Genomic DNA, 11219 nt, shown 5'->3' with positions numbered 1-11219 from the left:
TGGAGAGGGCGGACGCGCCCCCGGGGCAGGCTGGGAGATGTAGTTCCGGACTCTCCCTGGACCGGACGTGACGTCAGCGCGGGAGGCGTGGCGCTGCGGTTCTGCCTGGCTCGTGCGGGGCCGTTGGAGCCTCTCCCGGGCCGGAGAAGGTTTGTGCCGTTGTGCTCTGGGCATGCGCAGATCGCGGCGGGAGAAACCTTCATTAACCCCCCCGTGGGGCCGGGCGGGGGTCCCGAGAAAGGGGGGGGGGAAGTGTCGGTGCAGCCCGGACATGGCCGGGGGGGGCGGTGACCCCCGAGGAGCGGGGAGAGAAAGGGGGGGGCTGAGACCCCCTCGGATTTACCGCTGCCCCCCCCGTGGGGACCCCCCGCCCCGCCCCCTTTCTCCCTAGAGCCACGAGCAGCCCCCAGGGTGACCCCCCCTCCCCCAACCCCTGAGAAGTTCCCTGCCCCCCCCCCGACTGTGCCCCATTTTCTCTGCCCTTCGCCAGTGGCCAGTTCAGAGCTCGGGTTTGGGGGGTTCCCCCATTTCCCCTGCAGGGATTTGTCCTTGTGCGGGTGGGAAATGGTTCCCCCGAGGGATTCCTGAGCTGGGCAGAGGGTGAATGGGCAGAGGCTGGGGGGGCCCTGAGACAGGGACACCTCTGGGCTGCGCTGGGGGGTGGCACTCTCTGCACTCCCTCATGGAGGGGGAAGGCCCAGGAAGGGGGGGAGGAACAAGCGTCCCCCATGGAGATGGCCCAGCCCCAGGTTTCCCAGTCCAGCTACTTCCCCCTCCCCCTCCTGCCCAACCCGCCCCCCCCCCCATGGCTCCTCCATCACCTGCTAGTCACATTCCCAGATCCCACTGCCAGCCCCTCCCCACAGCCAATGACCTTCTGGCTCCAGCCCCCTCCTTTCCCCTGTGAAAGCCACATCACCCAGGGCTCCCTGCCGGCCATGGGAATGTGAGGCAAGAAGAATCCATCCCATTCTGTTGCTGATTCAATATCGCTGTATAATCGCCTCAAATTTCCCCTCTTTTCTCTTAAATGGTTGAATGGTGATATAAAATCTCCCCAGATGTTGGTGCTTCTCTCTTATGTTGGCAAATATTTAGTTTGTGCCCCATTTTCTCCTCAGTTCTGAAATACTGATATCAAATTCTCGAAAATCTTCCCGCTTTTTTCTCCAGGTGTATGACCGAGATCAGGGTTCTTATCGTACTGAGCATGGCCCTGGTCTGCCAGGCGCTGCAGAGACCCCAGGTGAGATCAGACCCCACTGTTGTGCTAGATTAAACTGAGCCCTGGACCGAGATCACGGCCCCCCTTGTGCCAGGCAGTGCACGACTACGACCCAAACTGCTGCATCCATTGTGCTGGGCACTTCAGAGACCTCAACTGAGATCTGTGACCTCGTTGGGGTCTGGCACTGCAGTGATCCCAACCCAGATCATGTTGTACCACTGTACTGGGCACTGCACAGACCATGAAAGAGATCCCAGTCCTACATTTTGCCAGATGCTCCAGGTACCCCAAACAAAATCCGGGATCCTGTAATGCTAGGGTTTGCAGAGCCCCAACTGAGATCAGGCCCCCTGTTGGTCAGGGCTCTGCACAGACACTGACCGAGATCATGGTCCCCATTGTGACAGGTGCTGAACAGACACCCAGGGTATCTCTACCCTGCCATTAAACCCCCCAGCTGGCCCATGGCAGCTGCCTCAGGCTCACAGGGCTCAGGCGAAGGGGCTGGTTAATTGCCGGGTAGATGTCTGGGCTCAGGCTGGAGCCAGGCTGTAGGACCCTGCGAGGTGGGAGGGTGCCAGACCTTGGGCTGCAGCTCCAGCCGGAACATGGACACCACCATTAAACAGCCCCACAGCCCGAGCCGTGTGCGCCCAAGTCAGCGGGCACGGGCCAGCCGCCGGTGTCTGACTGCAGCGTAGACGTGCCCACAGGGACAGAGAGGCCTTGCCACAAAAAGCTCAGAGGCTAAATAGGCCAATGGTGGGAGGCGACTCTCCATTTTACAGATGGGGAAACTGATGCTCCAAGAGCTGAAGTAATTTGCTCAAGTTTCCATGGAGAATTTGGGGCAAAACTGGGAACTGAACCCAGATTGTTTGAATTCTTGCCTCTTCCCCTTAACCCCAGGCCCAGAGCGTGTGTGTACAGCTTGTTTTGAGCTGTGTCTGCCTTGCATTGGCTTCCAAGGGAGGCTGTGGCATTTCCTTCACTGGAGGTTTCTAAGACCAGGTTAGAGATACACCAGTCTGGGAATGTCTAGGGATACTTGGTTCTGCCTCATCACAGGGGGCTGGAGTAGACGCCCTCTCAAGATCCCTTCCAGGCCTACACTGAAATAATTCTCTTCTGTGCTGTGTCCTGTTCTACGCTGAGCTGTTTTGCATGGTGCCATTTGGAACTGTGATGCACCATGTTGTGTAGCAGTTTTATGGTGCATTGTTTTGCCTCAGCTTGTTTGGTGCCTGTGTTGTGTTAGTTTGAGCTGAGCTCTTTTCCCTTGTTTACTTTTCTCCTAGGATGTGTTAGTTTGCATTGTTTTGCTTTTTTCCCCTTTTGTATTGTCATTTTATGCTGTGGAGTGTGGGTTGTCCCCCCCCCCCCGAATTGCCTGACATTATGTTGTGGTGGGTTTTACTCTGTACGTTGTGTTTTATACGTATCTATTTCATAGCATCATAGAAATGTAGTGCTGGACAGGACCTCAAGATGTCATCAAGTCCAGCTCTCTCTGCTGAGGCAGGACCAAGTCTATGTAGATTGTCTCTGACAGAGCTTTGTCCTACTTGTTCTTAAAAACTTCCAGGGAAAGAGACTCCCCAGCCCCCCTTGTAAGACTATTCCAGAGGTGAACTGCCTTAGCTCTGGGGACCCCCCCCACAGATTTGAGTGGTGAGCAGCTCTGGAGAGAGAGACCCCAGTGAGTGGGCAGCTGGGTAAATAGCTTAAAGTTGGGAGGAGAAACATTGATGTGTCCAAGGTCACCCAGGCTGTCCGTGACAGAGCTAGAACTAGATCCCAGTTCTAGTGCCACCGTACTGCTGTTTTGGGCACTGAAGGTCTCTGCCACACTGGTGTTTTAGGCACTGGTGCAAACCCTTAGTTTGACAGAATTTACACTAGTGCACTCGGATTGGCACTGGTGCACCATGTCCCGGTTTGAAGGTTTGGTGGGGGCGGGGGAGGGAGGCAGTGATCTCACTGAGGCCTGGGGCTGGCTGAACAGTGCAGCTGGCAAGGGAGGGGCAGCAGTGAAGTATGAGCCAGGAGCACAGCGCCACAGCACTAGACACTGACTTCTCCTGACCCATGACACACACCCCAGGTGTGTGCAGGGACTGCCGCTGAGCTGCCCTGCCAAGACAGCCTGTGCATCCATGGACAAACCACCTGTTCCTGCAGCCTAATACAATGGGGTCTGGGACCTTTCCAAGCTGCGGGTGATGGGGCTCTGGAGTTACCAGGGTCTGTTCCTGGCTCTGTCCCTGACCTGCTTGGTGGCCTGGGGGAAGTCACAGCCCCTTTCTGTTTTCCTCCTGCCCATTGTCTACTTGGACTGTGATCTCTTTGGGGCAAGGACTGTCCCTCTCTGTCTGTGCAGAGCCCAGCACCATGCGGGTGCTGATCTCAGTCAGGGTCTCTGCCATGCGCAGCACGATGGGGCCCTGATCTCCATCAGTGTCTGTGCAACGCAAGGCACAGTTGATAGACTCTCAGACTTTAAGGGCAGAAGGTAGAGGTGTATTTCAGATGAGGTCTCATCAGTGCCTTGTATAACAGTACTAACCCTTTCATGTGTCTGCTGGAAATACCTCGCCTGATGTATTCTAGGACTGCATTAACCTATTTCACAGCCGCATCACGTTGACAGCTCATAATTATCCTGTGATCAACCAATACACCCAGGTCTTTCTCCTCCTCTGTCACTTCCAGTTGATAAATCCCCAGCTTATTGCAAAATTATGCACTTGGGGACTAACAACTAGAATTTGTGCACTATTAATTTTCATCCCATTTCTATTACTCCAACTTTCAAGGATGTGCAGATTTTCTTTTATGATTTTCCTGTCCTCCTCCATATTGGCAATCCCTCCCAGCTTTATGTCCCACTCCCACTTCTTGTGCCAAGATCACTAATAAAAGTGTTGAGTAAGATTGATTCCAAGACTGATCTGAGGAACTCCACTAGTAACTCCCTCCAGCCTGACAACTCACCATTCAATATGACCCCCTTGTAGACCCCCCTTTAACCAATTCTTTATTGACCTTTCGGTTCTCATATTAATCCCCATCTTCTCCAATTTAACGAATAGTTTCCCATGTGGAACTGTATCAAAAGCCTTATTGACGTCCAGATCACGTTTCTCTGGCACAATCTACCTTTTGTAACACCATGTTTTATTTATTTATAGTGCTGAAGGCTGGGAGGAACTGTTAGCAATGGGCTGAGAATGGCCATGTGGAGGTGGGGAAAGAGATGGGAGGCGGGGGGGGAGGCGGCATTGGAGGTGTATCTGGGATTGTGTTTTGTAGGAGTCCATGTCTCTGCTCCCTGTGGCCGTGGCGCCTTCCGTACCGAGGCAACACGTCAGCAGAGCAGACGCACACACCATAGCTCCGCCTGGAACACGCAGCGTTCACTGCCAGACGGGCTGGGCAACTTTTTAGGGACCCAGCTTGATATGCCTGCCTGGGGTGGGTTCAGTTGGGCGGGGGTCTGGGGCTCTGATAGTTTGCGATGTTCCTTTTTGCATAGTCAGTTCTTTCCATTTAATGTTTTACCCCCACCGATGCTGCTCTCTTCTTAACTTGCTTTGGTTATTTCACTTCCAGGTTACCGCCAGTCATAGAATCATAGAATATCAGGGTTGGAAGGGACCTCAGGAAGTCATCTAGTCCAGCCCCCTGCAACTAGTCAGATACTAACCCAGACACCAACTCACAAGCATTCAATAAAGTCTAAACACATTCTTACAATTCTAATACCTCTTTTAACAATACTAACATAGGTGAGTCAGACTGATTCCAGCTCTGTGTTTGTCCATGTTCAATTAAGACATGGGGGCTTTTGCAAGAGCTAACACCTCATCTGCCAGTGTCAGAGGCAGGATGGGCAGGGATGGTGTGTCTAGCCTCTTTGCCAGAAGCTGGGAATGGGTGGCAGGGGATGGATCACTTGATGATTTTTCTGTTCTTTCCCTCTGAAGCACCTGGCATTGGCCACTGAGCTAGATGGACCAGTGCTATGATGCAGTCGGCCATTTTTATGTTCACAGTCTGTCTGAGGAGTATCTGCTCATTTGGACTCACTGGGAGGCACAGAAAGAAACAAGATGTGCTGTGGCAAGAAGGCCCAGTCTCAGAGCCCCCAGGGTCACACTTGCCAAAAGCTAAACCTAGGCCCAGCCCATGAAGGGGGCACTCCCAGGAGAGACTGTATAAAGGCTGGAGCATCCAACAACTTTGTAAACCCGAGACAGCTGCCTTGGGGACAATGACAGGAGAATCCCCCAAAGTGACTCCTTTGATTCTGCTCTTCTCTGGCCTTTGGTTCATAGAATCATAGAACTGGAAGGGACCTCGAGAGGTCACCAGTCCAGTCCCCTGCACTCAAGGCAGGACTAAGTATTATCTAGACCATGCCTGAGAGGTGTTTGTCTAGCCTGCTCTTAAAAATCCCCAATGATGGAGATTCCACAACCTCCCTACGCAATTTATTCCAGTGTTTAACCACTCTGACAGTAAGGAAGTTTTTTCCCTAATCTCCATCCTAAACCACCCTTGCTGCAATTTAAAGCCATTGCTTCTAATCCTACCCTCAGAGGTTAAGAAGAACAATTTTTCTCCCGCATCTTTGTAACGACCTTTTATGTACTTGAAAACTATTACCATGTCCCCTCTCAGGCTTCTCGTCTCCAGACTAAACAAACAGTGTTTTCAATCTTCCCTCATAGGTCATGTTTTCTAGACTTTTAATCATTTTTCTTGCTCTTCTCTGGACTTTCTCCACTTTGTCCACATCTTTCCTGAAATGTGGCACCCACAACTGGACACAGTACTACAGTTGTGGCCTAATCAGTGTGAAATAGAGCAGAAGAGTTATTTCTCGTATCTAAACTTACAGTACTCCTGCTAATACATCCCAGAATGATGTTTTCTTTTTTTTGCAGCAGTGTTACACTGTTGGCTCATATTTAGCTTGTGATCCACTATGACCCCCAGATCCCTTTCTGCAGCACTCCTTCCTACGCAGTCATTTCCCATTTTGTACGTATGCAACTGATTGTTCCTTCGTAAGCGGTGTACTTTGCAGGTGTCCCTATTGATATTTACTTCAGACCATTTCTCCAGTTTGTCCAGATAATTTTGAATTTTAATCCTATCCTCCAAACCACTTGCTACCACTCCCAGCTTGGTATTGTCCACAAACTTGATAAGTGTAAAAGAGACTGTTACTGGGAGGGTTTCCCGATTTCTCAGAGGGTTATACCCTGGTGGGAGGGGGCTAGGCCTGTACTGGAATAAGGTCACTCTGTTCTTCACAGTGTGGCAGAACCTAGAATGTCCATTAGCAGGGAAAAATCCTGGGGGGAATCGGCTTGTGGAATGGATGAAAACCCCGTCTGAATTCTCTCTCATTGCCCTTCTCGCCCTGACAGGCTACAGACTAACGTCCACGTTTGCTCCAGATCATCCCGTCCTCCCAGGGGGCAGGAAATGGCTGCAATGGAGCTGGCTCAGGTAAGAGATTATCATGGAGCTGGTGGTGGGCTCTGCTTGGAGGGAGAGGAGCAGTAAATGCATTGGAGGGTGGGAGCTGCTGGAGGTGGTGGGAGGCAGGAAATATTGAGGGTGGAGAAAGGGAGGGGACAGGATGTGACAAACCCGCTGAGACTTGTGTAATGTAGGGTGTGATGGGTTGTCACCCCTAGGGTGCGGTCTGGGGGGCTTCTGGGAACTGCTGTGCCCTCTAACCCTCAAGCTGGGCTGGCCCTTCTCACACTGCTTTGCTGGAGATTGTCAGCCTCTCCAGGCCCTGTTATCACCCAGCATGACAGCAGGTGGCGCCATACACCCAACTAAGCTACCTGAGTGCTTTACCTAAGCCACTCAAGGACAGATAGAGACAACAGCCAATTTCCCAGCTCCCCAACCTTGCACACCTGCTGTAGTAGAAATCCAGAATTATACCATCTTATAGTGCACAGGGATCTCTATAATGTAATCTCATTAATATAATTTGCCTTCCCCTCAGTATGGGAAAGATGTGCACAACAAGCTTGTGCTAACCAAGCTCAGATTTTCCCCGGACACTTCATTCAAAATACTTAACACTGGCTAAGATAAAGCATAAAATGAGTTTATTAACTGCAGAAAGATCGATTTGAAGTGATTATTGTTAGAAGAATAAAGGAGCAGGTTGATCCGGAGGCAGATACGAGTACAGGCTTCTTTATTGCAATACTTGTTCCCCTCAACCCAATTGTTGAGTAAGCACTGGATTAGTTACATCACTCTCCTTTTATCTCAGTTAGTATGTACACGCCTACATCCATTACAATACCCTCCCAACCCTTATTAAGTAATAGAAATACCCATACTGTTAGTATACCCACCCCTATCTATTATTCACAGGATTACACATGTCATACAGGTTTCAGAGTAGCAGCCGTGTTAGTCTGTATCCGCAAAAAGAACAGGAGTACTTGTGGCACCTCAGAGGCTAACAAATTTATTTGAGCATAAGCTTTCGTGAGCTACAGCTCATTTCTTCGGATGCATAGAATGGAACACACAGACAGGAGATATTTATACATACAGAGAACATGAAAAGTTGGAAGTATGCATACCAACTGGAAGAGTCTAATCAATTGAGATGAGCTATCATCAGCAGGAGGAAAAAAAACTTTTGAAGTGATAATTGAGATGACCAATAGAAGGTGTGAGGAGAACTTAACATAGGGAAATAGATTCAATTAGTGTAATGACCCAACCATTCCCAGTCTCTGTTTAAACCCAAGTTAATTGTATCTAATTTGCATATTAATTCGAGTTCAGCAGTCTCTCTTTGGAGTCTGTTTTTGAAGTATTTTTGTTGCAAAATTGCCACTGTCAAGTCTGCCACTGAGTGGTTAAACAGGTTGAAGTGTTCTCCCACTGGTTTTTGAATGTTATGATTCCTGATGCCAGATTTGTGTCCATTTAGTCTTTTATAGAGACTGTCGATTTGGCCAATGTACATGGCAGAGGAGCATTGCTGGCACATGATGGCACATATCCCGTTGGTAGATGTGCAGGTGAACGAGCCCCTGATGGCGTGGCTGATGTGATTAGGTTCTATGATGGTGTCACTTGAATAGATAGGTGGACAGAGCTGGCATCGGGCTTTGTTGCAGGATAGGTTCCTGGGTTAGTGTTTATGTTGTATGGTGTGCGGTTGCTGGTGAGTATTTGCTTCAGGTTTGGGGGCTGTCTGTAGCGAGGACTGGCCTGTCTCCCAAGATCTGTGAGAATGAGGATCATCTTTAAGGATAGGTTGTAGATCTTTGATGCGCTGGAGAGGTTTTAGTTGGGGGCTGTAGGTGATGGCTAGTGGTGTTCTGTTGTTTTCTTTATTGGGCCTGTCCTGTAGTTGGTGACTTCTGGGTACTCTTCTGGCTCTGTCAATCTGTTTCTTCACTTCAGCAGGTGGGTAGTGTACTTGTAAGAATGCTCGATACAGATCTTGTAGGTGTTTGTCTCTGTCTGAGGGATTGGAGCAAATGTGGTTGTATCTTAGAGCTTGGCTGTAGGCAATGGATTGTGTGGTGTGTCGCGGATGGAAGCTGGAGGCATGTAGGTAAGTATAGCAGTCAGTGGGTTTCTGGTATAGGGTGGCGTTTATGTGAGCATCGCTTATTAGCACAGTAGTGTCTAGGAAATGGACTGCTTGTGTGGATTGGTTTAGGCTGAGGTTGATGGTGGGATGGAAATTATTGAAAAGATGGTGTAATTCCTCAAGGGCTTCCTTTCCATGGGTCCAGATGATGAAGATGTCATCAGTGTAACGTAAGTAGAGTAGGGGCGTTAGGGAACGAGAGCTAAGGAAGCGTTGTTATAAGTCAGCCATAAAGATGTTGGCACACAGAGGCACTGCTATGGGTACCCGCTCCACCAAGCCTTTTAAAACTCTTGGATACAAGTTATCTGGACCTGCTGATTTAAACGTGTCTAACTTTAATAGCTGCTGTTTAACGTCCTCGTGAGTTCTTGTAGGAATGGAAAGAGGGTCGTCGTCAACATCTTATGATATGAGTTACAGCATCTGTTTTTCTCCAAATCCAGGGGAGAAATATTTATTGAGGACTTTTACCTCTTCAGCATTATTTTTTATAATTCTGCCATTTGGAAATTTAATGTAGTAATTTACCACTACCTTTGTTAGGATTCATTTTGTACTTAATATACTTTTAAAAACTTCCTTCGTATTTCCATTGATTTCTTATAGCCAGTTTTCTACAATTCTGACCTTCTCACTTACACTCTTTACTATTGACTTCCCCTTTCTTCCATATATTTTATTTGGAGAATGTTGGCATTCCTACCAGGGAGACACCAGCAGGGTCCAGAAACAGCCCCATCTCCTATATAAAGCTCTGGCTAGTAGGTATGTGATAAATGTGAAGACCCTGCCTCCGTCTGTCAGCTGGGAGACACAAACTTTTTCTCTTTCTACCCTCTGATGCCTCCTGAATGCTCTAGACAAGGTGGGGTGGGACTCTGTTAACATGTGCGTTGCGGAGCTTCCATTTACCTGGTGCTGCTGTTCTGTGAATAATGGGACTGTGAGTGGGGCAGCAGGTACTGAGTGTTGGACTCTTTCTCTTTCAGGGGCCGGTGACCTTCGAGGAGGTGGCTGTGTACTTCACCAGAGAGGAATGGGCTCTGCTGGACCCCACTCAGAGAGCCCTCTACAGGGATGTCATGCAGGAGAACTATGAGACGGTGGTCTTGCTGGGTGAGGAGTCCTGTCCCCTGGGTTATTAGAAGCTGTGGGGTCTCTGAAGAACCCGAGTAGTGATAACTTTATACCTTTATTTGTCATACAAGTTTTGACAAGTTTCCTTGCCCCCCTTTTTTGCCTTATCTCCCATACATAAGTATCATTTTTGGACATGTGCCTTTTTTGGTGCTGTCAGTCATTTTAAAATTGCATTAAATGTATCCTTATTGGCTACATTAGTAACTACATTAATAACTGTAGCTTTGATGCCTTTTCAATAGGAAAATATGCTGGCTGTAGAATTCTACATTGAGTAAATAGGTGTATGACTCATGCCTGGCTTGTGTGACAGGCAGATGAGCTCCTCTTTTGATAGGAGATGCAGCTAAAGAAGTGAAGTTTTTTACCCACGAAAGCTGATGCCCAAATAAATCCGTTAGTCTTTAAGGTGCCACCACTGGACTCCTTGTTGTTTTTGATAGGTGAAGGGAGAACAGAGCTGGGGGAGGGGAGGAGAAGCAGGGAGTAGATAATTCTGGGGTGCCAGGACATGGGGAGGGTGTGTGCAGGGTTAGAGCTAAGAAGCAGCAGGGAGGGGTGAGGTTGTGAGAGACGAGGAGGAAAGGGAAGTAGTTCCCAAGGTGCCGGGAGGTGGTGCAGGCTGAGAGTAATGGGACGAAGAGGAGGGGAGTGTGGAGGAAGGGCACCCAGGACGTGGGCTGGGTGGGTCAGTGGGAGGGAGGAGAGGTTTAGGGATCTGGAGCTATGGGGAATCCCAGATCTTTAACCCCGAATCCCTACCCAAGCTTTAGAGCCTATACTCCGGTTTTATTTCTGTTCAGTTTCGCTTCATTATAAATTTTTTTCCTAAATATTATTATTTTAACTCTTGACCTCCCTCTCCCGCTCATTACCCCCCTCCCCGTATAACCTCCCCATCTCTGTGCACAGCGACCCTGGCCACCGCTCCGGAGTCCTTGCTGCATCCTCCCTCCCATCGCGGGGCCGCTACCCAGGCACAAATGGGCACTTTGTTGATGATGTCACAGGGTGGTGGTGTAGCCTGTAAAATTTTTATGCCTATAAGATTACGTATTGGGGTACAGCTTGTCCTTGTACATGGCCACTCACAGTGTATTGAGGGGATGAGATCTGGTGAAACACACAGAAACGTGATTTAATACAGACAGTTATAATTGAAGTCATAGGCAAGGCTCAATACACGTAACA

The 11219-nt window shown here is 49.3% G+C and overlaps 1 long non-coding RNA gene across 1 annotated transcript; it reads left to right on the top strand.

Annotated features, from left to right (window-relative positions):
* The first annotated feature begins 852 nt into the window (after window positions 1-852).
* LOC120389292 lies at window positions 853-9898 on the top strand. The gene is made up of 3 exons (XR_005590855.1): window positions 853-1246; window positions 6667-6748; window positions 9878-9898. It is a non-coding gene; the product is annotated as an uncharacterized LOC120389292 (long non-coding RNA).
* The last annotated feature ends 1321 nt before the right edge of the window (window positions 9899-11219 follow it).

Source organism: Mauremys reevesii, linkage group 23 (genome assembly GCF_016161935.1).
Source record: "Mauremys reevesii isolate NIE-2019 linkage group 23, ASM1616193v1, whole genome shotgun sequence".
Taxonomy (NCBI): Eukaryota; Metazoa; Chordata; order Testudines; family Geoemydidae; genus Mauremys; species Mauremys reevesii.
The sequence above is the reverse complement of the archived record's forward strand: the minus strand, read 5'-3'. Positions and strand labels throughout refer to the sequence as shown.